The sequence below is a fragment of the Podarcis filfolensis genome (genome assembly GCF_964270895.1).
Source record: "Podarcis filfolensis genome assembly, chromosome: 6".
Lineage (NCBI taxonomy): Eukaryota > Metazoa > Chordata > Lepidosauria > Squamata > Lacertidae > Podarcis > Podarcis filfolensis.
The window spans coordinates 61,782,049-61,809,223 of record NC_139609.1 but is presented as its reverse complement, the minus strand read 5'-3'; the positions used below and the strand labels follow the sequence as shown (position 1 = coordinate 61,809,223).

Genomic DNA, 27,175 nt, shown 5'->3' with positions numbered 1-27,175 from the left:
AAGTCTTTTGAACATCTTAGGTGATCAAGTAGAGCAAGGCAACCATATCTTGCCCTCCAGATCTTTTGGACTGCAACTCCAACCATCCCTTACCATTAAGCATGATGGCTAGGGCAGATGGGAGATGTAGTCCACAGCATCTGTAGGGCACCATGTTGGCTATTCCTAAAGTATTTCACATGTGGTGTGGCTGTGGGCTTGTGGACAGATAGATAGATAGATTTCCAGCTGTGGATAACATTTCATGCATTTAATTTAGCGAATTCCAACTCAAGAAAATCTTTGCTACCATTTAATTATTAACCTTACAATCTCACAAGACTCTCTCCTTTTCATAACATCATCACACTCCATGTTTCTCTGTACCTTCTCCACCAGGCAACTAGAAAGGTCAGGGACAGCCCAAGTCTATTGTGCTGTTATAGGCATGGTTATTGGTGGGTTCCTGCTGAACCCCTCCTTCACCCCCAGTCTTGGAGCTGACCCTGTTAGCAGAAGTAGCTGCTGTCCTCTTTCATGAGTACTGTCTCTGAGGTGCTTATTTCACTGCAGGAGTGGAATATTAATGTGAACAATTATTTGTACGTATGACCCCACTCTAAGAATGTATGAGTCCAAACAAACACCATCTTTGTTCAGGAGCTGATTCAGAGTCTTTTGAAACAAAAGGGATAGAAGCTGCAAATTCACCACTTCTACCTCAAGGCCTGCAGTGGCAATGAGCGAAGAGGAAGCATTACTTTTGGAAAGAGCATTTTGAACCAGAAAGGAAGACCAAGAAGAGAAATGCTCAGATCCCTGATTTTAAAATGCCCTTTTATTTCATTATAATTTTTCTTGGTGCTTTGCAAGGGAAAAAAAGCAAAAAGACCAGCTGTATGGCCAGAGCTCCATAGGGACCATTTCCCCCGCACTACATTGCTATTACTTTTTTCCTCTAGACCCCCAGAAAGAGCAATGTTTAATTGGTGTCCTGGTGAAATAAAATATTTCAAATGGCTGAGTTTTCCATCCTTTGCTGCAGAACTAATCCCCCCAATATCCAGGGGCCCCTCACTGAGTATTCAACTAAAGAAAGGAATCGGCAGTGAGCTCTCCTTAATACATCTGGCCACAATGCTCAAACTCCCTAGGTACCTTTATCGTACAATAACCCAATACATCAATTAAACCCAACAGACCTTTCTTCAATAATCACCACCTCGCACAATAAATCTCTTTCAGTGATCATTTCTTTTCTACTCACAGCAGACCCTTTTGCATATGGGATGTCTTAGTGGACGTCTCTCTCCTTTTTTTCATGTTAGCTTGGTGGCAGGGATAAAGTGAGAAATAATAATTCAACGCATAAGCTGGAATGTGGTATCTGTTTTTGATGTTTTCTACTTCAGCTGCCCACTGCCACATATGCACACCAAATCAAAGGGCAGCTTTTAGAAAGCAGGTGCCTAATAGAAATGATGGTTTCAGGTTATATTATAATTTGAAATAATGTGCTTTTCCAGCAGAAATCCATACCCTTAAGCTTCTGGACACAACCCACCTGCACATTTTCCTAATATTCTGCTGTGTCCTTTTGCAGCTCCTGTTCATTTAAATCAGAAAGAAAACTCAGGTGGATTGTGCCCTTTATTAGAATTTGTGCAACAAAAGTTAAAAACAGAGAGATTCTCCTTCAGGTTTTTAAAGCATGTATTAATGGCTATTAAACATCCATCCAACTGGCTGTAGAATGTTAAGCCAACAGGAGATATACCTAATATTTGAGAACTGAATTTTTCTTTACTTTTTTAATATTTTTTAATATTAACAACAAAATCTAACAATATGCCAAAACACAAAAGAAACAATTCCAAATCTTACAGATTAAGACACGAAACTAAGAATGAAAGAAAATAAAAAGAAACAAAGAAAAGAAACAAAGAAGTAAGACAAAGAAGAAAGAAGAAAAACAGACATTTTCCCAACACCATATTCATCGTTACATAACCAAAGTTGATAAAACAAAGACTTCCACCGATCTCACAACACTTCATTTCAGTCTCGTTATATCTTTCTGTATTTCCTTATTATCTCAATTCATGTGTGTGTGTGTGTGTGTGTGTGTGTGTGTGTGTGTGTGTGTGTATCAATATTCCTTCCTCTTTCTATTCACAAGAAGTGAATTTTTCTGGAGAATGAGTCTTGCTACCTTAGTTTTATTTTCATTCGCGCCCCATGCTTCTCTCTTCCCCCACATTTTCTCTCTAATCAACATCATTCCCTTCCCACTGTCTGCCAAGAAATACCTTTTACTAGAGGGGCGAGCCATGCCTTCTGGCTGGCAGGACATATCTCCCTACCCCATTGGTCAAATTTGACAGGTGAGCAGGGTCTCCTACTTGTCCATCACCTGATGTCAGGTGGCAGAGTGCTTTGAAGCCCGAAATGTTGAGACTTCAAAGCACAACATGGGACTGTTTGAAAGCCAGTTTGAAAACACACACACCCCGCCGCCCCAGAGGTTTAAAAAGCAGCAAAGTTCAGAAAACCAAGATAAATGATGCCACTCAGTGTAGACAATACTGAGCTAGATGGACCTTTTTTTGATGTTTGGATGTAGGATCAGTGGTGGGCCAAAGCTTACTGTGGGGTTCACACCCCAAATTCCTTATTTGTTATGGGCATCATGCTTTCATGAGCACTGTGAAAACATGAAAATTATGAATGAAGAAAACTATTGTGGTTCATGAAGGAGACAGTTGTCTGGTCATTAAGATATATTACAGGGTATTCCAAAGCTTACTTCGGGGTTTGGCACTAGGCCTGTTAGCAGACCAGCTCTGTGTTACAAAGATGTCTGCAAGAGTGACATGAAAGCTGGCAACATTAACCACACAGTGTGGGAATCCCTTGTGGATGACTACCATGCCTGGAGACAGGCAGACAAGTTGTGTATCCACAGCAGTGACCACAGAAGGAATGACCACTTGGAGGAGCGCAGAGAGAAGAAACTCTATAGTGCACCTGTAGCAGCAAAACCTTCACCTCCCCGACATGCAGTAAAACATGTCTCTCCTGTATTGGTCTCTACAGCCACAGCAGGTACTGTTGCTCTTCAGTGGATTGACTTTACCCCCAAAGGTATATTCTTCCATTGTCTCTGAAGACAGACGGATGCCAACAACTTTGGGGTTTAGGGACACACTATATGCTTTAGTTCTATTTTAAGTTTTCTGATTGAGCTGCATTTTCAACTTTCAAATAAAAGATTGAGAACTTCTAACCAGCTTCAACACCATAAAAAGGGAACGTGATCATTGCAAACAATGGAACTGTATGCACTACAAGAGCTTTTATCCCTGCCCCTTCAGAATAATGCTGTCTGAAACTCCTGACTGAGAGCTACTAGCTCAGGCATTGGCAAACTCAGCCCTCCAGATGTTTTGGGACTACAACTCCCATCATCCCTAGCTAACAGGACCAGTGGTCAGGGATGATGGAAGTTGTAGTCCCAAAACATCTGGAGGGCCAAGTTTGCCTATGCATGTACTAGCTGATATATCTTCACAGCTTTGTGGGGAGAAAGTATGCAACCATTTATCTCTTGTTCTTGAGTTTGCTTCAAAATCTCTCTTTTGGCCATCCTTCCCCAACCTGGTGCCCTCCAGATGTTTGGGACTTTAGCTCCCATCAGCATGCTAACTGGGGATGATGGGGTTGCAGTCCAAAAGATCTGGAGTATTCCAGCTTGGGAAAGCTATTTAGAACTTAGGAGATGGGTTTTATGAAGATGCTGCGTTGCACAGAGATCTTTTTCATGAAGTGTTCAAAATATCTCCGCATATAGGCGTCTAAGAACAGTAGCTAAGTGAGCCATGACAAAACCTGAACACTGCTTCCTTATAGGAAAAAGCATATTCAATATGCTGTCATGTATGAATTATGGACAAGGGTCTTTTCCCCCTTTTCCTTTTTTTTTTTTTTTTTTGTATGTATGCATGCATTGAGAAAACGCAGATGTCCCTGCCTAATATGCTCCAATAAGGGTTATAAGAGCTATAGTGCTTTTAAAGGAGGGACATCCATTATTCTCAATGAAACTGTCACTTTCTGAAATAAGGGGTGTTGCTTTAAAATAAAGGACATCTGGCAACTCTGACACTAGCACCCCAGCCCACGCACACATACATATTCTGACAGCTGTACAAGTTCAAAGCTGAATGCCTGATCTGACTATTAGAAGATGATGAAGCCTTAAAAGAACTAGAATAACTCTGCTTGTCTGTTTCTCCTCAAGGACTATGTGGAAACGTCTTAGTTAGTTAATCAATAATTGACTTAATAGCCCATAATGGCTCATTCTGATCAGATACAGTCCATTGGACAAATGTTCAGCAAATTACAGTCCTTTATGTTCTCCATTCATGTACGGCTGTACAACTTTCATTCAGTTGCTTTATTTTAGACAAGATTCCATAGAGAAGCCAGAAAAAATAAGATTTATGCATATGTGCATTGTCTAGACCTGACATATCTCAAGAATCACCCTTCTTTTATATATACCCACTCAAGCCCTGAGATCAGTTTCAGAATCCCTGCTTTGTCAGAGATTCAACTGCCGGGTTAAAAGCAGAGGCCCTTTTCAGTGATGGCCCCAAAGTCTGAAATGGCCTCACTACTGAGAGGGTTTGGCAGAGCACCAGTGAATGGGTACAAGGAGGAAGGCCTTTTAAGTGATGGCACCAAAGTTTTGGAATGATTTTCCTAGTGAGCTTCATTGATCCTTGAAATTTCACCATTTTAATGCATAATACTTGCTTATTAAAGATTGTTTTACAGTTTGCTTGAAATTTCCTTGAAATTTCCTTGAAATTTCACCATTTTAATGCATAATACTTGCTTATTAAAGATTGTTTTACAGTTTGCTTTGTCAATTTTATAAGTATGGTTTTGATGTTTGCATTGGGCTGTGCAATTAAATTCAACTCACAGAAGACCAATTTAAATGAACCTGTTGGTAATGCCCATTAATTTCAATTGGTCTACTCTAGGTATGATTAATGTTGGAAACAATCTATTGTTCTAAGCGGTTCTTGTTTTATAGTTGGGTGTGCATTTTATAGAAAAGATGGGTACAAAAAAAGAATAAATATGCCCAAATTAGCAGAGAGGAAGAAGCAAAACAGTATTGCAGCTACCTGGAATAGACTTCTGGGGGTATTTTATTTTATTTTTTAAGCATCTACAATTTCACAGCAGCAACATCTCAAAGGGAGTGACTGGTTGCTGGGGAAAAACAGGAAAGTCTTTTGCTGATAATGAAGGTGTGTGCTTTTTCCTGGGTTTGTTACCTGGCCCAGTAGAACTGGGTGGTTGTTTTGCAGCCTGCGCAGTATTTGTTTTAGCCTAACTTCCATGATAAGCAATGTACAAATATAATGTGTGTATATTTACATTAAAATACAGGGGTTGTTAAAACTACAGAGTTGTTAACAGGCCCTAAGAAGTGTCTACATATGAAACACACAGAGGGACTTCACTCATTCACCTGCCAAACAGCAGTAGGGGTAGAAGGAACTGTCGCTCACCATAAATATGTGGCAGACTACAAGACTTTGACTGTAGCTATGAAACAGCAAATGGCTTTCTCCATCACTTCTCACTCCATGAGGAGGTGGTAGTTCCAGAATTCTTATTTCATCTCATTCACCAGAAAATTATTTTATTTCCTATGATGTGGGGAGGGATCCCAGCTGGTGGTTTCACTCAATCCTGTTTGCTAGCACATGGTATTACTGATCCACATTCCAGCACATATAGCACATCCTTGCTACAGTCAGTAATCACAACGCTGACTTCAGACTGGGCATGGTCTTCTTCACTGTCACTACTACCTATTCACTTTCCCTTCCCCTCCAGGCTCAGTTTATGCAATGATACAGAGGGATTGCAGAAGGGAAATGGAGGCTGTTGTTCCATCTGCTTATTGTTGCAGCAGTTTGGGTGCTCAGGAAGACTTGATCAACAAGCAGTATGGCCAGAAAGCTCCAGTGCTTGGCTGTGGGGTCCCTTTTTGGTGGAAGGAGTGGAGACAGAGAGAGAGACACTTGGCAGGTTCCCAACAAGGCTGATCCCTGATGTCAGCCCCAGATGTTCTACTTCCACTGTCAGAGGCCGCATCCCTGTGAATGCCAGTTCCTGAGAATCATAGTGGACAGAGTGCTGTTGTGCCCATGTCTTGCTTGTAGGCATCCCACAGGCATCTGGTTGGCCGCTGTGAGAACAGGATGCTGGACTAGATGGGCCATTGACATCACCCAACATGCTCTTCTTATGTCCATAACAAAAATCACAGTTGACCTAGAAAAGACACAAATATTTTGAATGAGCTACTGGTGTAAAACTCTCAATATTCTATGGAGAAATGAAACTCTAGAGTCTAGGTCAAAGCTAAAATGCATTATGAAGCTTTTGTGCCAGTGTGACTTGCATGATGTGTAGTGCAGACTGCCCATCTAGCAGCACCTTAGCAGAGAAAACATGTCAAAGCACAATAAAGTATTCACTCATGCTATGTGTGTATGTATTTATGTGAGCATATGCATTTAAATTACTACCTTCCTTCCCAAACAGGGATTTCCACAAGGAAACAGAGTAGATGCAAAGCCCTGACCTGCCTTTAAGAACAGCAAATGGCAATGGGGAAATATAGGGCACTGTAGTGCTGGCATTGTCCTCTCAGGATTGTTTGCAAGGCCCAGGAGTGTAACTAGCAAGGATGCAGAAGGGTATTAATGAAAAGAGTTATGAGGGCCTGTGACACATAATGGTCACATTACTAGACTATTTTCCAGGCTGGGAATGAAGTGGACGTCTGTGTAACTGCAGTGAAACCTGGCATGCAGCTTCCTTGCTGTGTTAAGTTCAGTACCTAGCCAAGCTGGAAGCTACACTGATTGGACTTACTGGCATTAACAATATGATGATGGTCAATGAGTATTACTGAACTAAAGCAGCAATAATGATCCTGATCATGATGACGATCATGAGGCTTAATGTGCTTCAGGCATCAACAAATAGTGGTTGTCAACTGGCTTTTGGAGGCTTGTTACTAGGAATGGCTGATGGAGGAGAAATGTAGCTACGAACTCCAGCATCAATAAGAGAAGCTTGGCAAGGGACAAGAGAAAGGCATGGATGAATCAGTAGCCCCAGTCCATTGGGATTTGGCAGCATGGAGCTCCGAGGGGATGGGGCATGACTTTGGAAATGGACAAGATCTGTCTTTGGTCTTTGGGTCTGTATGGAAAGTGGGAAAGATAGTATTTAAATTAGAATAGCTGCATAACACATAAATCTTGTTCAGACCACAATCAATCATGAATGCATGGATAAAGTGGGGTTATGCTAACTGTCCCTGCCCACTGGCATCCATGGGTTTGGTGGAAAGGCTGAACACAGCAGCACTCATATCGCTTTATTGGCTGAGGGAGCCGGCGTACAGCTTCCAGGTCATGTGGCCAGCATGACTAAGCCGCTTCTGGCGAACCAGAGCAGCGCACGGAAATGCCGCTTACCTTCCCACCAGAGCGGTACCTATTTATCTACTTGCACTTTGACGTGCTTTCGAACTGCTAGGTTGGCAGGAGCAGGGACAGAGCAACAGGAGCTCACCCCATCGTGGGGATTCAAACCGATGACCTTCTGATCGGCAAGCCCTAGGCTCTGTGGTTTAACCCACAGCGCCACCCGCGTCCCCATGGAGTTCATAGCCATGGATAAAAGGCAGAATCCTGCTTCCCCCTTCTGCACATTTGGTGAATATGTGAACGTGGAAGGGGGTATAGGGTGCTGTTGTTCTGTGACAAAATGGTAACAAAATGCAATAAATAATTTGTTTCACTTATAGCTCAAATCTTAGCATCTAAGACCGAAGCCAGCTCAATACATATTGGCACCTTCTCCCCCATTCCACATATAGATTAGCGGACTGGTGATGGGATGGTGTCCTCTATTGCATTGCACCTAAGACATCAGGCCAGGTCAGGTGGCATACATTGGCCTGTCCTCCCACAGAAGAGAGTAGTCAGGGGGCTTTAAGTAGTCAAGAGGCTTTGGTGGAGCAAGCAAGGGGCCACCTCCATTGATATTCCCTCTGCAGTGAAGTGTGACAGTTCCCTTAATTTGCCCAAAGCTAGCCCTGTCCAACACCCCAGAGCTGATATGCTCTTCCTCAATATTATTATTATTATTACTACTATATCACTCTTCATCTGAGGATCACAGGGAAGTTTAAAGTACAAAAACACAAAAATGCATAATGTTGTAACAAACAAAAGCAATGCTCCACCTGCTTTTATCCATCCCAAAACTCAAGCTTTGGCAGGCTAGAAAGCTTTTCATAGGTGATTTCACATTCATACCTGGTATCCTTTTTGCCCCCCTCAGGTGACATTGATCTTTGAACTCTGATAATGAGAGAACCTGGAAAAAAAGAGAGAGAGATCTGCATTAGCATGATGATGTATAGGAGATCTGACCATTTTTCCTGTAATATGACTGCATATTCTCTTTTGTATAATATTTTAGTTTTCTCTTTATAGCATACTTTTTTTAATAAAAAAAAATCTCTGACATGTATCTTTAATACCTTTCTGCACAATGGAAACCCATGCATTAAAAAATACAAACAAATGTCTTGGTATGAGTTACTGGCACAGCAAGGAGAACATGCCAAATGAAAATGTTCCATCTGCTAAACCGTTACCTCACTTTTAATTGTGGAGAACAAATAATGCAAATTAGAATTCACATTTTCAAAAAAAATCTGGCATAACATTCATCCTATTCTTTCAGTGTCTCAGAAAACACTATTTAGGATATTGCAGAATTCTAGGATAATTCTATCCTTTTCCAATGTATCCCGCCTTAGTCCTTTGGAGCCATTCTTAAGTAGCTTATGAAAGCAGGTTCAAAACAGCATATTATCTGAGCCTTCAATTTTTGGTATCTGAGCAGAAACTGTTGGCAATTGTGTTTTTGACAGTAACAAGACATCCTGTAACTCAAGAGTCTCAGGCATTCTGTTCTTCTGTCACTGAACTGAATGAAAACATATTTAAATGGGGGTGGGTGGGATCCCTGTTAATTTTTTCCTTCATTCAAATGGCAGGGTGCGGGGGAAGAGAAGAAAATCTCACATTTGCCAGGATCTTAGAGGGGAATGACAACAAACTGGTGAGGCAAAGAAAGATCATCTTCCATCTTCCAAGGATTAATCTAGAAAGAGCAAAATGAATGTGAAATAGCTTAATGCCATTTTTGCAAAAGAAGGGGCAGGAGAATTATAAAGTAAAGGCTCCCCTCGATTTTTTTCTCTGTTTTGCATTCACAGATTTTCCTGTTTGATGTTTCAATTCACCATTGAAGGTAATAACTGAGTAGAACTAATAATTTTGATATAATTGCCTGTGATTCTCCTATAGCAGTGATTAAGGTTAAATTATTATTAGCTCCCTTGAATGTTGCTTCAAAGTGGTGCAATGCCTGTGAGCACAGTTTTCCATTGTAGGCCTGCCTGCTACAGCAAGGAAGCTATAGATGGTGCTGTTTTCTTTTCCTGTGATTTCCAGCGAAGCATTCAAGAAATCCTAACCAGGCACCCAGCTGGTTTCTTGGACAATATCCAAAATGGCTTTGTGTAAGAGAGAAGGGTCACTTGATTCACTGGAAAATATATCAAGATAGGGAAATATTATATGTTTTCCCTTGTGAAGTACAGTACAAACATTTGCCTTACTGCCTAACTATTGTGGTGATAATGGTGACACCACTGAACTCTGTCACAGCCTTGATGTGCATGCAGGTTGTGATGTGCATGCAGGTTACGAAGTAGAAAAATGTTCAAAGTGAGAGGTGATCCAGATAGTTGTGAGCTTTGATTTTGACATGTTCTTCTCCTCCTTCTCCTTCTCCTTCTCCTTCTTCTCCCATCACTTGTAGCTGAGTAAGATTGTCTTCCATGAAAATGGTCTTAACAGTGAGTCCGTAAGTGACTGTGGAGGCCAACTTTGAATCCACCCATCCTTCCACAGTGGGGACATAGGTTTCTGGGAGGGAGTTGATCACAATGAGGGTTTTCCAAACATGCCTTCCTCTTAGCTTGTTTTGTGCTTCTTCAAAGTCCATGACACCTTTGGTAAAGGCTGTTCTCCAGTTGGAGCACTCTCAAGCCAGTGTTTCCCAGTTATCAGTGCTTATACTACATTTTTTTCAGATTTGCTTTGAGAGCATCTTTAAACCTCTTTTGTTGTCCAACGGTATTTTGCTTTCCATTCTTGAGCTGGGAGTAGAGTAGTTGCTTTGGGAGACAATAATCAGGCATCCAAACAACATGACCAGTTCAATGAAGTTGATGTTGAAGATCATGCACAAAGTTCCCACATTGCTGGCTGTCGCATCTCAGCAACTGTCAAGCTCCAGACAGTGAAGCAGTGTTCCAAAAAATGACAGGGGCTGAGCTCTGGAACAGCAAATATAATCAGAGAGAGTACTTACCACTCAACATTCTCGATTTGAGTGGGATATCCTGGAATTACAGAAACCATCATGACTTCAGAATGGTTCCTGGAATGCCCATTTTTTGCTCCAGCGCTCTGGCAAGTCACCTGGATGATGCCAGAGTGCCAGACCAAAAGACACTCAGTTTTTGGGTCTCACACAAGTCACCTAACTTCAGCAAGGACTCGGGACCAAAAATGAACATCCTGATTTTGATCAGCAGGATGTTGGTGGGTATAGGAGTAGGTGCACTACAAGAGATGCTTATAAGAGTTCATGAAGAGAGACAACAATGATGTAATTTATGCTCTGCTCAGTGGCCACCACCTCCTCTGCCACCATGTTGGCCAAGATGCAGCTGAAAAAACTGGAGCAGCTGCTGGCGGGTAAACTGCAGTGTAGCAAGAGCATCCTGTGCATGGAGACCCTGCTGGGCTTCTGGTCAACCTCTACACCAAGTGTAGCCACAAGTCGCCACTCCAGAGAGACAGGCTCATGTCGGACTTCCTTAAATGGAATAGACCTCCTGATTATTGAGAGTGATGTAGGCAAGTTCCTCATCAGTGGCACCTGGGCAGGCTACCCAGAGTAATCATCCGCCATCGCCCACTACCCAAGGACCCTAGTCAGTACAACATCTGGCTGAGCTACCTTAACAACAGGCATTGTGTGTATTTTATATACACATGTATCAGCATGGTCAAGCAGTCAGAAATTCTCAGATTCATGCAGTAGTATATTTACCTACACATAAAAATGTGTGCACATAGAGGCATAGTAACACAGGGAGAAGTATTGGAACTAAGGGGACACCCACGCTTAATAAAAACCAGATACAAACACAGATGGGCATGATGTGTGTAAGGGATTCTCACACAGCTTTTCTCCTGATTCAGCTCACAAAATGAGCTCAATGACAAAGAGAGGAATGGGTGCACTGGCAAACAGAGCCATAGCTAGGTGATCTTGCGCCCCTGGCAGAACCTCCAGATTGCGCCCCCTAGCCATGGACAAATTAGCTGTTCTTTCCACCTCTCCTCCAACACCCCCCCATTCAATTCGCCCTCTATTTAAAACCATATCTTATGAAGCAATAATTTATATTTATATTTATGGACATATTTTTAGCCGATTTTGCAGGGGGGGGGATCGCCTGTGCTTCTGGTGGGGGCCTACCTACAGCCCTGCTGGCAAATCGGAATGTCCAGCTGCTATGACTTCATTGTTTAATTTCCACACACACACACACACACACACACACACACATATCACTTTTGAGATCATGAAAGCTTCTTAGAAGATATCTGGAGATTGCCAGTTCACATATGACACTATCATCTTATCACGCTCTTTCATAAGCTGAAAGAAGTGGGGGAGAGATGTAATTGGATATAGCAGGTGAATTGACTCATACGTTTCCCATAGTTTAATTAGCTTGTGAATGGCCACCATGGCTTGCAGGACTTCTCTCCAATCTTAAATGTCCTTTTTATGTCATGGAATTAATCTGGGAACATTATTGTCTAGAGCACAAATAATTTTTTGGGTTATACTCCTAATATGTCATGCTATCATCAGAACTTTTAATGCGACTCACTGGCCAGATAGAGTTTCCTTTATTCAGCAGTTTGATCACTTCACCTTGCACTCCTGTGGCTAGATTGCTTTATCATGTACAGACCATGGAGTTGGGAGTCAGAGGAGAAGGAGAGGTGGTTCTTTCCCATTCTGGCCTGCGTGCTTGTGAACTCTTTCTTTGATCAACAATGCCGCTTAAGAACACAGAGAATATGCATCTTGTTTAGCCATTTGCCTCTCCAGGCCTTCCAGATCCTTCTGATGTATAATTTCCTCTTCTTAAATCAAAAAACAAAAAAACCCCACAAAACCTGTGATAACATGGTTTATCGCTCCCACCTTGCCACCTTGTGCTATCCTAGCTATGTACAGGCAAGGTTTTGACAGAGCAAAATGTATTGGCATTTGCACCTGAGGCTACTTCACAAAGGATTGTTGTTGTTTAGTCGTTTAGTCCGACTCTTCGTGACCCCATGGACCAGAGCACGCCAGGCACTTCTGTCTTCCACTGCCCCCCCCCCCCCAGTTTAGTCAAACTCAGGGTGGTAGCTTCAAGAACACTATCCAACCATCTTGTCCTCTGTCGTCCCCTTCTCCTTGTGCCCTCCATTTTTCCCAACATCAGGGTCTTTTCCAGGGAGTCTTCTCTTCTCATGAGGTGGCCAAAGTATTGGAGCCTCAGCTTCACGATCTGTCCTTCCAGTGAGCACTCAGAGCTGATTTCCTTAAGAATGGATAGGTTTGATCTTCTTGCAGTCCATGGGACTCTCAAGAGTCTCCTCCAGCACCATAATTCAAAAGCATCAATTCTTCGGCGATCAGCCTTCTTTATGGTCCAGCTTTCACTTCCATACATTACTACTGGGAAAACCATAGCTTTTACTATACGGACCTTTGTTGGCAAGGTGATGTCTCTACTTTTTAAGATGCTGTCTAAGTTTGTCATCGCTTTTCTCCCAAGAAGCAGGCGTCTTTTAATTTTGTGGCTGCTGTCACCAAAGGATGCCCACCCCAAAATATGGATATACATTTTTATAGAGAGAAAATGTGTGTTTATTCTTACTTGTGAAGTGCAACTTGAACGTTTGTTTTGCTTTGCTTTATCCCAATAAGTTATGTATTTTGGCTTCCCAATCTGTTTCCCTTTGTGTGGAAATAAAGCTCTATACCAGGGATAGCCAATGGGGTGCCCTACAGAGGCTACTTGGAGCCGTTGGATTCCAGAGGGCCACAGGATTCCCATCCCTGCCCTAGGAGAACCTTGCTTTCTTGGCCATTGCCATACATAGCAGACTAGAAATCTTGTGAGAAATGATATTCTGGGACATTTCCAATGAACACCTGGGCATAATGACACTAGAGGAAATGAAGTGGTTGGTAAAGCTTCAGGAAAGGACCTGCTGTGATTCCACTCCACAGCTTCTCTTCTATGCCCAGAGTTAAGCTGTGGCAGGAGCATTAGCAGCAGCAGATGGTGCTGTGGTGGTGTTCACCTGACCTCCCAACAGCAAAGTCACTGCAGCTTACCAAAGAGACGAAGGGGTGAATGGGGGGAACTTGGCACAGTGTAAATGCACCAGCAGAGTCAAACTGGCACTTCTGCTAGTGCATTTGCACCACACCAACCTCCCCACTTCCACAACACTCCCCCTCTCCCTCTCAGTAAACAGCAGCAGCTCAGTTATCAGGAGGTCAGGTGGACACTGTTACCCCACCACATTGTCCACTACTCAGTATTAATCAAAAATATGACATCTGTCCCTTTGAACCTTGCAATTCCTATCACAAAGATCACAGGGAAAATTATATGTCCAGATGCCCAAGTGTTCCTTTTTAACACTTGCTTTTACAAGCAGAACCAACGTGTAAGGTGTATATAGTGTAACTATAGCCTCATACCCTGCAGCATTTTCCCTCTTATTTGCTCCATACTGTTCTTGTGAGTTGCATTTATTTTTTTACGGAGCCAGTAGAGCCTTGGACACATAATTACAATGGTTCCATTTCAGGATGATGCTTTTTATTTGTTTGAATTGACTGGACGGCTTGACAAAATTTGAGCGTTGAAACAAGAGAGATCTGTTTGAGGATGTACTGCCCTGGTTCTTTTCAGTAAATGCTTTTACTGATTCTGTGTATACCATAATACAGATGTAACCCCAAACCTCCAAACTACTTGGTGATAAAGCAGTATCCACGTGTGTGAGAGAAAGAGAACTGGGAATATAAGGAAAGACAACAGGTGCAAAGTTTAGATCTTACAGACACAATTTGGAGATTGCATTAAATTGCTCCATATAGCAGGCAACAGTACACCATGCGAATTACGCAATTTGTCTGTGCTGCTGCCATTTTTTAAAAAGCTGTCTATGGGGTGTAGAGAAAATAGCTCTGGGCCATTAGGCTTGTTTGACCCCAGATGTCACTGCAAAGTGTTCAGATCTGGGATTTTGACTATCTCATGCATATGTATTTGACTGGATATGCAACAGAGATACTTCTTTTTCTGTCACTGGTGATGGGATGAGGAGGGGGATTGCAACCCAGGATCAGGCCTCTCAATAAACAAATGTTTAACCTTATTCTCTCCTGAGATGAGAAATCGCCTCAGGCAAGCTAACAATCGGCCCCTTCCAGTACACAGCAGGCAGAGGAGTGTGTGAAAGAGAGCCAAAAGTATTTTGCTTTTCTCGCTCACTCATTTGCGTCCTGTTTTATTTATTTTAAACATTTGCATCCTGCCTTTCCACTATTGAGCCCTCAAGGTGGCTCACACAACATCAAAAGCTATGTTAGAAGAAACCAAAAGCTCTCCTGGAGATTTCAAAAATCCAATCAATATCAGCTAAAATAAAAAAGCACTCTATAACACCCTCCCACACCTCCTTCCCACCAAACAGCTGATCGGCACAATTGCTCATACTTGACAGAGCTATACACAGAGAGACCTGCATGCACATTTGTATCAGAACTGCAGAAGCCTAACCACTCTCCCTCTTTATTTCCCAACTGTACGTGCATGAACAACAAGCAATAAATATTGGCACCAAATGAGTGCCAATTTGTACCGAAAAGTGTTTTGAGTACTAATGCTTTCTCTGGGGGTGGGTGATGGTCACCTCAAATTATATAAATCTTCTCTGTTTGGGGTAAAAGCATGTTCATGTTCAGATTGAAGACGAGTGCCAAATAGCCTTGAAACCTGATTAGGCAAGCTGCAGTATTCATTGCTTTGCATACAAGCAATCCCGGTTTAATATTGCAGCCCACCTGAGCTGTTTTCTTCCTGCCTGCATAACATCCAGCAGGCTGTGAAATAGGCTGCCAAGCTGCCTTCTCGGAAGCCCAGGCTAGATCAACCAGCTTTCTGTGAGCCCAAGGAAGAGGTGGGAGGAACCATTTGCAATCAATATATAACAGACAGGATGTAGGATGCAGACAGTCATGCAAAAAGGGAAATATTGGTGATGCTCTAACTATCTTACTGCAGAAGGAAAACATGCATTAGTGGTATATAGATATAGATCGTACTTAACTATAGAAGGTTTTTCAGTGGAGGTCTAGAATAGAGTACATGTCAGTATAAGATGGAGATGTTCTTTCACTGCAGGGAGCATTTTGGAGACACCTTTATACTGCTTGGTTCAGAGCTCTTTTTCTTGGGCTCTGGTTTTGGCAGGGCCAGATTTAGGTTTGATGAGGCCCTAAGCTACTGAAGGTAATGGCGTCCTTTATATGTCCAGCTGTCCTTTGTCAACAACAAATTGTCGCTGTTTTTTGTGTTGAATATATGCTATATGGTAATTTATAGAGCTAATAGGTATCTAAAGCCATTTGCACATAACAAAGTATGTATTTTATCAAAGTAATTGTTGAAAATTTTTCCTTTACATATTTTTGGGGGCCCCAAGAGAGTGGGGCCCTAAGCTATAGCTTGTTTAGCTTATACGTAAATTTGACACTGGGTTTGGGTCCTTCAGACCTTCTTAGTTTTGCTGCACCTCAAATGTGCTCCTCATAAATTGTCCTCAACCCAGTTTTGGTTCATAGGTGATGGGAATAAAACTGCCTGAGGCCCTTTTGGCTATTCTAAACAACACCTCATTGTGTTACAGTGTGTTTGGAATGGCAGGTTGTGTGCCTTAGTGTTCATGTGCATACATTTACATGCAAGTGCAATGCCTTATTGTTCACATGTGTGCATTTATTATTTGCTTTCCACACACATGCCTCGGAACAATGTAAAAAAATTCATTAGCGCTTAAAACGAAAAAGGTTAAAAGCAACATCAGATAAACATATTTGCATACATGTGCAGTACCACCTGGTGGCTTCTGCTTCTTTCTAGGTCTTTACAGAACTCTTAGCTACAAGGGACAGGTGGGCACATGTGCACTGTCTCTCATAACACAGAGCCAGAACATATGTCAGAGGATTTCTTCAGTTCTTTTGCATCTCTTTTGCATGGTCTTTGTTGATGACACTTCTATAGCCCTTAACTTGGGCCCTAAAAACATAGCAATGGAGACTTCATATCTACATGTTAGAGAATCGTTGGTCTGTTTTTAAAAGCATGGCTTTCCAAAGGAATCATAATTATTTCATGCTATTTCCCCACATTTTTAGCACCAAGAGAGAGCAGATATTTATACACTTCTTCTGCCGTTTTATGCACTTCCTCCTATTTCATTGAAGTCACTTCAATTTGCATCCTGAACATATTGGCAACAGAACAGCAAAGCAAACAGAGACAAACAAGACAAATATTAAACACAATTTAGACTTAATAGCACAGTTTTTACATTTAGGGTAATGTTTATGAGCTATACAACAAATACAGTGAAAGGATGGGAAATTTGTGCACCATTCAAATAAGTGTGGGGGCTTTGTATAGCATAAAGGATTCAATTTGCAAACAAAAGGACTGCATTTGCATCTATATACTTAAGCTCTTCTGAGGAGCAAAATTAGAAAAAGAGTCTGGCTGTTTTACTTCATTTTTCACCCTCTTCTCTTCCAAGCAACCTTTCATGGCCAGGAAATGAGGCTGGAAATTAATGAATGGGATCCACGCAATAGCTGCTTAAAAGTTTAGCTTAACGTGTGGAAAGCTCAATATTACCACGATCACCAAGCTACCACCAGTCCTGAGTGTATTCAGAAGTGGTGGGGTGAGTAGTTTGCTAGCAACATGACCAGATGCTCAAATGTTACAGATAACTGCCACACACACATACCAGTAGTAAGCTTTCAAGTGGCTAACAGGCAATTTGACCACCCTGCAATTTTGAGCCTAACAGGAAGAAACAGAAACCTGCTCCTTTACAAAATGGGACAAGTATCAAGTTGTTGATCATGGGTAGGCAAACTAAGGCCCAGGAGCCGGAGCCGGCCCAATCGCCTTCTAAATCCGGCCCGCGAATGGTCCAGGAATCATCGTGTTTTTACACAAGTAGAATGCGTCCTTTTATTTAAAATGCATCTCTGAGTTATTTGTGGGGCATAGGAATTCATTCATTTCTCCCCCCCCCAAATATAGTCTGGCCCCCCACAAGGTCTGAGGGACAGTGGACCGGCCCCCTGCTGAAAAGGTTTGCTGAACCCTGATGTTGATGATGGATCCAGGCTGTCCCTTCTGTTATAAGAAGAGACAGGGGCTTACTTGGGAGAGTGAGACTCTTAACACCAGTTTAGATCCCATTCAGTGTATGGATAGTGCTCCTTTTTATTGCTGCAGGCATGCAACCTACCACTAGAGGGAGTCTAATGCACCTTTACAGCAGAACTCGCATCTTCCCCAAGACTGTGTCAAGAAAACGAGGCTCTGTGTTCATTGTCGTGGCAAAAATAAAAGCAGCTTCTTTATTCATGTTTATGCTGTGGCTTATTCCATATCCACCAAAATAACAGAATGGCTCTGAGTAGCGCAGAATCACCTGGGCAGGGCACTTCCCACGTAGTTAGCGGCAAGAGTTGACCTGAATGTCAAAACTGCAGCCGTTGGCACCTGCTCTCTGCTACAAGCATATTCAAGAATTGTGGGCTGTTAGGAGGAGGCCATCAAAGAGAGAACTGCCTATTGCGCTTTCCCTCGGGCTTGGCTGGCTAAAAACCTCAGCTGCTCCTGCACATATGGCTTGCCTTTTGTCATAATTTGTGTTCTTTGTGCTTTCCGAGATGAGAGATTTATTTACATCAGTCAAATCTCTCGAGTTCTGGGAGGCATTTTTTGTTTGCTTCCTCGGCTCGGCGATGCATCTGGAATCAGGTTCCTGCAAAGTTAGCTGGCCTTTGTTTAGTGCCATATTAATATCACTTTTGACATTTGCAATGAGGCAGCACCGTCTACTCCCAATCACTTGAAATTACTATGATCATTACAAGGACAGACATTCACAAGTGCTCAGCTCTCCTCTGGCACTTAAGTGCCCCACAAGGTCACTGGCGGCTTCAGAAACCCTTCCTGTTGCACAGGGTCTCTCTGTCAATGCTGCCACGTTCCCTTTGGTCTGGCTGGAAGGGATGCAGGTCGGCTCCATCAGCAGAGATTGCAGGGGATTATTTCAGTCTGACCTGCTGCCTTGCCACCTACAGTAAGTGTGAATGCACCCTATAACTCTGCCTGGAAACAATAAGCAGGTTGCAAGTGTGGAGAATGTAGCACGCTGTCAGAGAGACATGCTGCTTACTCAGCAAGCTGCTGAATGCCCCACCAGCTTTAACTTCTTCAGGGCCAAAAGTAGTAACCCCTGTACAAGCACATTACATTAACCTAATCTCATTTAGAAAAGGCCACTCCACAGGGCACAGGCTGGCTCTAGAGTGGTCATCTGACCCACTTTGGAGGGGGAGAAGGCTTGCTGCATTTCCGAAATGTACGTCTGCTGTCTGAACCTGTTGTCTCTCACCTTACATTGAGACTTTAAGCGTAATGGAACAAAGCAATCTTTTTATTTTTATTGTCTTCTTTGGATGTGATTTGGCTGTGATTTGACACATAGAGAAAAAAACTCTGCCCCTCCCAAAAAAACCCCAGATTTTGGAATGCAACTGTATAGAGTCCCAGGGTTTTAGATTAAAAGCAGGAGTGTGACATGAGTATGTAAGGAAAGCCCAAAGTGTTGACTCCACAAGGACAATTGCTTAAACCCCCTTAAAATGGCTTCTTCTCAGGACTGGGCTCCAGGACTTTGGAATTCCTTGGGCAATAAACCAATCCTTGGGCAAGATGCCAATCATTAATTTCCCTTAAGGGAAGCTCAGAGTGATCTGGGTGGGTTCCTCCATCGTTGTCCTCCCCCAGAGGACTCTGGGAAAATTGAGTCCTTCAATTTGCTCTGGGTGTCTGATGAAGCCAGAAGCAGGACCCAGCACTTGCCTGACCCTGTTGAACTCTAGTGCTGCCCATGTCTCATTCCATCAGCCTATATGCGTGCATGCATGTGTTCATAATTTGCCCTGCCTTCCTTCCTCTTCACAGACACTGTTTTCTATCCGGTGAAGATCTCCTTTGTTCCTTGCTGTCGCTGCACCTTATCACATCCCACTCTTCCCCTTAGAAGAGTACAGAGCAAGTTGCCTACAGGTAGGGGTGGCGCTGTGGGTAAAACCTCAGTGCCTAGGACTTGCCGATCACATGGTCGGCGGTTCGAATCCCCGCGGTGGGGTGAGCTCCCGTCGTTCGCTCCCAGCTCCTGCCCACCTAGCAGTTCGAAAGCACCCTTAAGTGCAAGTAGATAAATAGGTACCGCTTTATAGCGGGAAGGTAAACGCCGTTTCCGTGTGCTGCTCTGGTGCCGGTTCGCCGGAGCAGCTTCGTCATGCTGGCCACGTGACCCAGAAGTGTATGCGGACAGCGCTGGCTCCCGGCCTCTAGAGTGAGAGTGAGTCTGTCAAGACTGGCCCATACGGGCAGGGGTACCTTTACCTTTTTACCTTTAAGAGGACTTCACCACCAAATAACATCTATATAAGAAAATATTGCCCTTATACATTTCTGAATAGAACATAAATACATGTTCCACTTCAGATGACTGACTAACATTTGCTGCTTTAGCTATCACCTGAAGGCCAGCTAACATTTGACATGATGTAGCCAGTGTACACCGATGTTTACAGCACTGGAGTACCATATTGCTTAAGTTACAAACTCATTAGATAGCTGTAGGCAAGCCACTAATTCTGTCAGACTCCATATGGAGATAATGATAGTGGCCTGACATACAGCCTTTGTTAGAATTACTGCAGTAATGTATAGCAGAGTTGGGGACCCTCAGGCCTGCAGACCAAGTGCAGCCCTCCTTCCAGGCCTCTCCACCTGGCCCTTGGGATTCTCCATAGACCACACAACCTCCCAAGCCACACTCCTTACCAGCTCTGCTTGGACTGTTTTTGCCTGGTTGGAATATGTCCTTGAACTCTGATAATGTTTCTTGCTTGTCTAGGCGGAGGATAGGGAAGGGTGTGTGGTCGTGAAAGAACTAGTCATACCTTGGGTTATGAACACTGTGGGTTGTACGTTTTCGGGTTGCGGACCATGCCGAACCCAGAAGTACCGGAACGGGTTACTTCCGGGTTTCGGTGCTCGCGCGTGCACAGAAGCGTAAAATGACGTCATGCGCATGCGCAAAAGTGGCAAATCGTGTCACACACGTGCAGACGTGGCACTTCAGGCTGCGAATGCTGTGGGTTGTGAACTTGCCTCCCGCACGGCTCACATTCACAACCCAAGGTATGACTGTACTGAAAAAAAGGTAAAGTTTATATCCCTTGCTCCACTCACTTCTGCCTCTGGCCCTGCCCACCACTGGCCTGTGGCTCCTGAGCAGCTTCACAGAATAGAATGTGGGCCTCAAACTTCAACATTATCCCCTCCCAATATATAGGAAGGAAAGTTCTTAGCACATTCCAAATGTGCTATATAAATAGGTGGTGGTGATGATGATAAAATAATATTATCATCAGGAGGGAGACTGCTTGAAGAACTAAATTCAGTAAAATTGTGATGGGGAAATTCAAGTCTCCAAGCAGTCGGCGGTATCAGTTATAGGCTTGCACCAAGTAGCCACAGTAGCATATTGGTATTCAAGGGAATGCCTTAAAAATCACTTTGCTTATCACTGCCAAACCTTTGATAATGATATCAGCACTGTCCTATCTGATTCACACTGCCTTTCTTCACAAGGGAGACATCCCCTTTAATGCCTTATAGCTAGTCATGCTGAGGAATTTTCCACACTTGGCCTAGTTTTAGAAATATAGTGGTATTCATGGTGGATGGGAAACCAATATTGACAGAGGGCATCTGTTCAGAGGTGATACCAAAAGCTCATGAAGGTTGAAATGGGAATGTAACTTGATGTAGGGTAGCGTGACTGGTTCCACCACACTGGGCACCAAGCCAGGGGTGCTGCAGGGCATTGCCAACTAAGACATAGCAAACTGAGCAGAACAGAAGGAAAGAGGAGGGAGGACACAGAATTTTGGGCTCACACAGGGTGCCACTGAAATTTGAAAGACTGAAGTCCACCCCTGAACCTTCGCACACTCTGAAAACTTGTGCATGGGTTGCAAAGCTTCACAAATGTGTACACAAACTGCATAAGAAAACCTAAAAGGTGCTTTGACTTTCACTTGTGAAAATGTCCTGAATAGTGACTGTCTTGGCCCAGGGAAGCAGTAGATTCATAGACTTGAAAGGCCTACCATTGGCACTATTGAGCATACAGACTGTCAGAATGTCTGCACAGCCTAACTCTCCTGTGAGTGGTGAGTCTTGGATGTCCAATGGAGAGGAGAAGGACGACCTTTCCCAATTTCGTGGTACAGTCATACCTCGAGTTACAGATGCTTCAGGTTGTGTTTTTTCGGGTTATGGACCGCCGAAACATGGAAGTACTGGAACGGGTTACTTCCAGGTTTCTGCAGTCACACATGCGCAGAAGCGCTAAATTGCACTTTGTGCATGTGCAGAAGTGCTGAATCGCAACCCGCGCGTGCGCAGACGCACAGCTGCAGGTTGCGAACACTGCGGGTTGCAAACGTTCATCCTGCACAGATCACGTTCGCTACCCAAGCATCCACTGTATTGCAATGTTTCTGCACTACCACACTGAACAACTTCCAGAGGGGTAACTGTTAGTCTGTTGTAGCAAAAAGGTAAGAAATGGTGACAGTCTCAAGGTCACCAGTGGGCTTCATGGCTGAGTAGAGATTAGAACCTGGTCTCTCCCAGACACAGTACAACATTATTGCCTCTATACTATGCTGGGTACATACACAGCTATAGAGGAAAATGTAAAACAGTGAAACCAAGTGTATTTGCTGTATTTGCATTTCATAGCCATTTGACACCAGTTAAGTGTGTACGTGTGTGGATAAAACTCAATCCTAGTCCATGAAATCTTATGCCATAATAAATCTGATGATGTTTAAGGTGTCACTAGAGTGCTTAAACCGAACAGTCATACCTTTGTACGCCATACCTGATAGCACCACTTAAGAACCTTGAGAAATGCCTTGTTGGAGCAGACCCAAAATTCATCCAGACTTATCCTCCATTGATAGACTTATCCTCCATTAATTTGTCTAATCTCTCTAAAAAGCCAACTAAACTAATGACTAGGACCGTGTTGTGGTAATGAATTCTGTAAGTTAATTATGTGTTGAGAGGGAAGAGATACTTCCTTTTGTTTGTGGTTAACCTATTGGAAATCAGTTTCGGTGGATGACCCTGTAGAAAAGGGATATACAAACTGGGAGAAAATTTGGCTAGGATTTTTTTTTAAAAAAAAAGAAAAGAAAATACAGTTGTGCTGCACAATGTCCTCACTGAAATGCAGTTGGAAGGGAGGTCTTCTAATAATGAAGTGCCTCTTTTTTGTCAAAATTGTCTTTAACTTTTTCAAGGATAAGAGGTTTTTTTTAAGGTGAGTCACTTAAAAGGTTTTACTTTGGTGGAGGGGGCAGAATGCAGCCTTTCCTCAAAATAAAAATGTCAAGGAATCATGTTTCATAGGAAATAAAGGAGGCAACCCTACACTCACATACAAGTGAGGGCTATTGAACTGAATGGGGCTTATTTCTGATGTATAGGATAGCAACTCAGCAAGGAGTATAGCTCACCAGATCATAAGTGGTTTTAGAACCATTAACTTGTAATCACCTGCTCAAATGCAGCTTACGTTGGTAGCAACTAAAAGTTTTTACTGTGGACTGATAATTTAGTGGTTGTGTGTGATAGCTTGAGGACATCGTTTTAAAGCTTTATTGAAGCAAGTCCTGTCTTGACTGCATCTCATAACTGATTCATGCATCCCATGTTGGAGTTATTTTTTTCAACCAGGTTGATTTTTTAAAAAGAAACATTTGAAAGTGCTGGCTGTAAGAGTGACAGATGAGTGGGTTCACCACATAGCCAAATCATTGTCATGCCTTGGGGAAATAGGGCAAGAGCCACAGAGATGTCGGGCTAAGCATACAAAGCACTTATTTGAGAGGTTGCATATGCTCCTGCTGGGTGTGTACATCTGCATGCGGCAGAGGCTTACTCCTTGATCCCATAGCTCAGCAATGGGGAACCTCCATCCCACTGGCCTAATTAGGCCCACCAGACTAATTGGCCCATAAGATCGTTTTGGCCAAGGCATGTCCACCTGCCCCACAATTTACATTAGATGTGAGGCACTGATGTTTCCTGGGCTGAAAGGAGATTTCTAGGCACTGTCGATCAGTAGCTTGCAAAAATCCATGCACAGTGCTTTGCAACTAAGTAGCCCACACTACTGGTTTTCTGTTCTTGGTATGGGTAGCCTGCGAGAAAATGGTGCCTGTCTTCTCCAGGAACAACTTCCATTCTTCAGACTGCACACTATAGTGCTCTGCCAGGAACATTTGCAGCTGCTTCATATGGGGGTGGGGAACAAATGCAGTTCCTTGCCACAAATGATGAACTAAACACTGGTGGCACTTCTCCCATGCTTATGCTGCCAATCTCAAGCAGTAGGAGACTGTAGAGTACTGTAGATGTTTTCTGTGGGGAAAGAGCACCACATAAGGCAGCAACAGAGAATCGGTGGTCCTCCAGATGGCATTGGATGCCAATCAGCTCCAGCCAACATAAAGCTCTTATGGTTTTGGACGAGGCCTGCCCGGATGGCAGACTGAGGCAGCTGCCTCAGGCAGCAGAATCCAAGGGGTGCCACCATGGATGTCCCTGCCACCACCAGAGAAGCGGCTGCAGCAATGGTTTCCAGGTTCCACAGTGATATTGTGAGAGCCCCATGAAATCTCATGAGATCCTTGGGGAGTCCAGAAGTCTCTGCCACAGCCTCATGACCCTGGTAAATGAAGCTTTGGCGGTGGCGGCACATCTCCATTTTGCATCAGGAGCCAAAATGGGATGGTCTACCCCTGGTATGGGACAAAGTATCCTTTCTCCCATGCAAATGTCATCTTTCTGACACTGCTGTAGGTACCACTGCCCTCAGAGGTGAGACAGGTGGTAACCTGAAAAAGGGCCTATCTCTTTTTGCTGTGGCACTGTTTACAGAACTCACTCCCCAAGGAGATTTGCTTGGCATCTTCCTTGCTGCCTTTCAGGCATGAGATAAAAACATCCTTGTTCTCCCAGACCTTTTAGGTGTTCTTTGACATTTTTAATTTTTATTTTAGGCTGCAATACCATGCACACCTACTTGTGAAGGTGTAAAGTCTCATTGAACTTGGTGGGCAGAGAATTGTACTGTTAAAACATGTTCTGCTTTCTCTCAACTCTGTTGTCTTAAGCCTTTTTTACAGTGTATTTCTTAGTTAGAACCCTCTAGGTGGGATTCATCCAATCCTTCCCATCAGCAAAAGCTCTGTGGTAGGACTTCTACCTGCCCTGGCATCATCTGATGAAGGATGGTTTAAAAAAGCACAGATCTTTACACTGTACTATTTTGCCACTGAGAAAATGCAATGTTTTCCCCAGCTTAAATATCAGTTGTAAAAGGTGGTACTGTTTGGAATATCAGCACCTACTGGACAGTACCTGTAACATCTCCTCGAGCATGTTCAGCTTTATGAAAGCATTAAAAAGATTTGGTTTTTAAATTATTTAAAGGGTGAGTATTACACACACACACACACTGCTTAAGCATGTGGGGAGGGTTTGTGCTCATGTAGCCCATTTTAAATAAAAGCAGTGCTCCCCTGTCTTCTGACATGGAAAGGCCCTTTGAGTGACACAGTAGAACTATTCTGAGTAAAAAAAAAAAGTGTGTCAACCAATACTAATGTCAGCTACTCTACCAATGTGTAGCATAGACCTGGGTGCAAGCAGCATTGGAGCAAGGAGACATTATTCTCTTGTTCTGGCATGGAGGTTGCTGTGACAGACCCTGTGCTGCAGCCTTTTTATAACTATAATAAATAACAGGACTGCTGGGATTCATACTGAATGTTTGCTGGACTTGCTCTAGTCTTTAAATCTCCCTCTAATTGAGCCCAAAGCTTCTGGCTAAGCAGATAATTTGTGATGACTCAATGCCAGGAATTTTGAGAGAGCCAGTGTGATGTAGTGGATAGAATGCTATGTTTGAACCAGAAGTACCCAAGTTTACTTCCCTGGTCACTCATAAAGCTGAGTCAACCCACCATCTCAGTCTATTCTACCTCACAAGGTTGTTGTGAGGATCAGCAGAATAACCCGCAGGGATGCTTCTCCGAGCTGCTTGGCAGAAGGCTGAGATAAAAATTATGATGATCATTAACAAAGCATACTTCACCATTCATTATTTTATTTCTAATTCAATTTCTAAACTGCCCTTCATCAATTATGATCCCAGAGCAATTTATAGCACAGGCATCAATTCATTAAAACAATGAATTCTTAACTAACAATTTTTAAACAGCTTAAAACAAACCATATGATCAGTACAGAGGACAACCCTCATCAATTTACTGCTGGACTTGTAAAAGAAATTTTCACCAAAGGCCTGGGTGAAGAGTAGGAAGAGAGGAGAAATTCGTTTCAGTATGCATTTACAGTTGGATCTATCAAATTCACATTTTCCAAAACAGTATGTGAACTGAAAAAGTGTTCTTGAAAATTTGCAGTTATCCAGATTTTGTGATGCAGTCCTCCTAACAAGGGATGTGTACAAAAATGCATACTACATATTAGGGGAAAGACTGCATTAACAATGAAGATATTGGTGAAAATAACATACAAAAATGCATATGGGGAAACTGCATGAAAAATGTGTTTATTAGCGGGAAATTTACACTAAAACGCTGATAGATTGTCTGGAGGATTTGCTGTTTAAAAAATTGCAAATTGCTGCAAAATGTGGATAACTGAATTTAAGACCGGGGGAAATGAGAAACCGAGAGAACTGAAATTGACAGAATATTCCATCCCTGATGTGGAGCTCCATCTTTAACTGGCACCAAAAATGTCAAGGGAAGCCTTACATTAAAGCAATCAGATGAGGGAGTTAGCAGAGCATGGATTACAGAGTCTTGGTAATCCAGGTCCCAAAACAACCCTAGCTGACAAACTGGTCATAGCTGGAAATAGCTACTTGGGTCTGCAGAAACATGCTGGATCCATGAGCCCCATCCACTGCAGGCTATCTACCCAATTCCTCAACACAAGAACCACCAACCCACAACCCCTCCATCTTGTTGAGTTTCAACTTTAGTTTATCTTCCAGCCCCATGAACATAGCCATTATTGTATCAGAACTTAGTGTCAGCTTTAAGATTTGACACAAAAGCCAAAATGATGAAGGCGCTCCTCTTCAGCCCAAATCCTGGGACATACATATATATGGAACTATGTCAGACAAAGGCTGGAGACAAGGAAGTAGAACCCCCTTCATAGCTTGGCTTGGACAAGAAGAACACTGTAGGCAGGATCTGAACACCAAGGATATGATTCAGCCCTTTTGGGCAAACATTGTTCAGACAGCATGACATCTGGTACTGAATTCTTCTTCTTTATTATTATTATTGTTAATAATAATAATAATAATAATAATAATAATAATAATAATAATAATATACTGCC

The 27,175-nt window shown here is 42.9% G+C and overlaps 1 long non-coding RNA gene across 2 annotated transcripts in view; it reads left to right on the top strand.

Annotated features, from left to right (window-relative positions):
- LOC310764208 overlaps window positions 1-19,688 on the top strand; it is an 88,401-nt gene extending 68,713 nt beyond the window's left edge. The window contains exon 4 of one of the 2 annotated variants that reach the window (XR_014549066.1): window positions 19,601-19,688. This is a non-coding gene — a long non-coding RNA (uncharacterized lncRNA). Of the gene's footprint in view, window positions 1-8,430; window positions 8,600-19,600 lie in introns of those variants that run through there. The other variant, XR_014549067.1, reaches the window with a different exon arrangement.
- The last annotated feature ends 7,487 nt before the right edge of the window (window positions 19,689-27,175 follow it).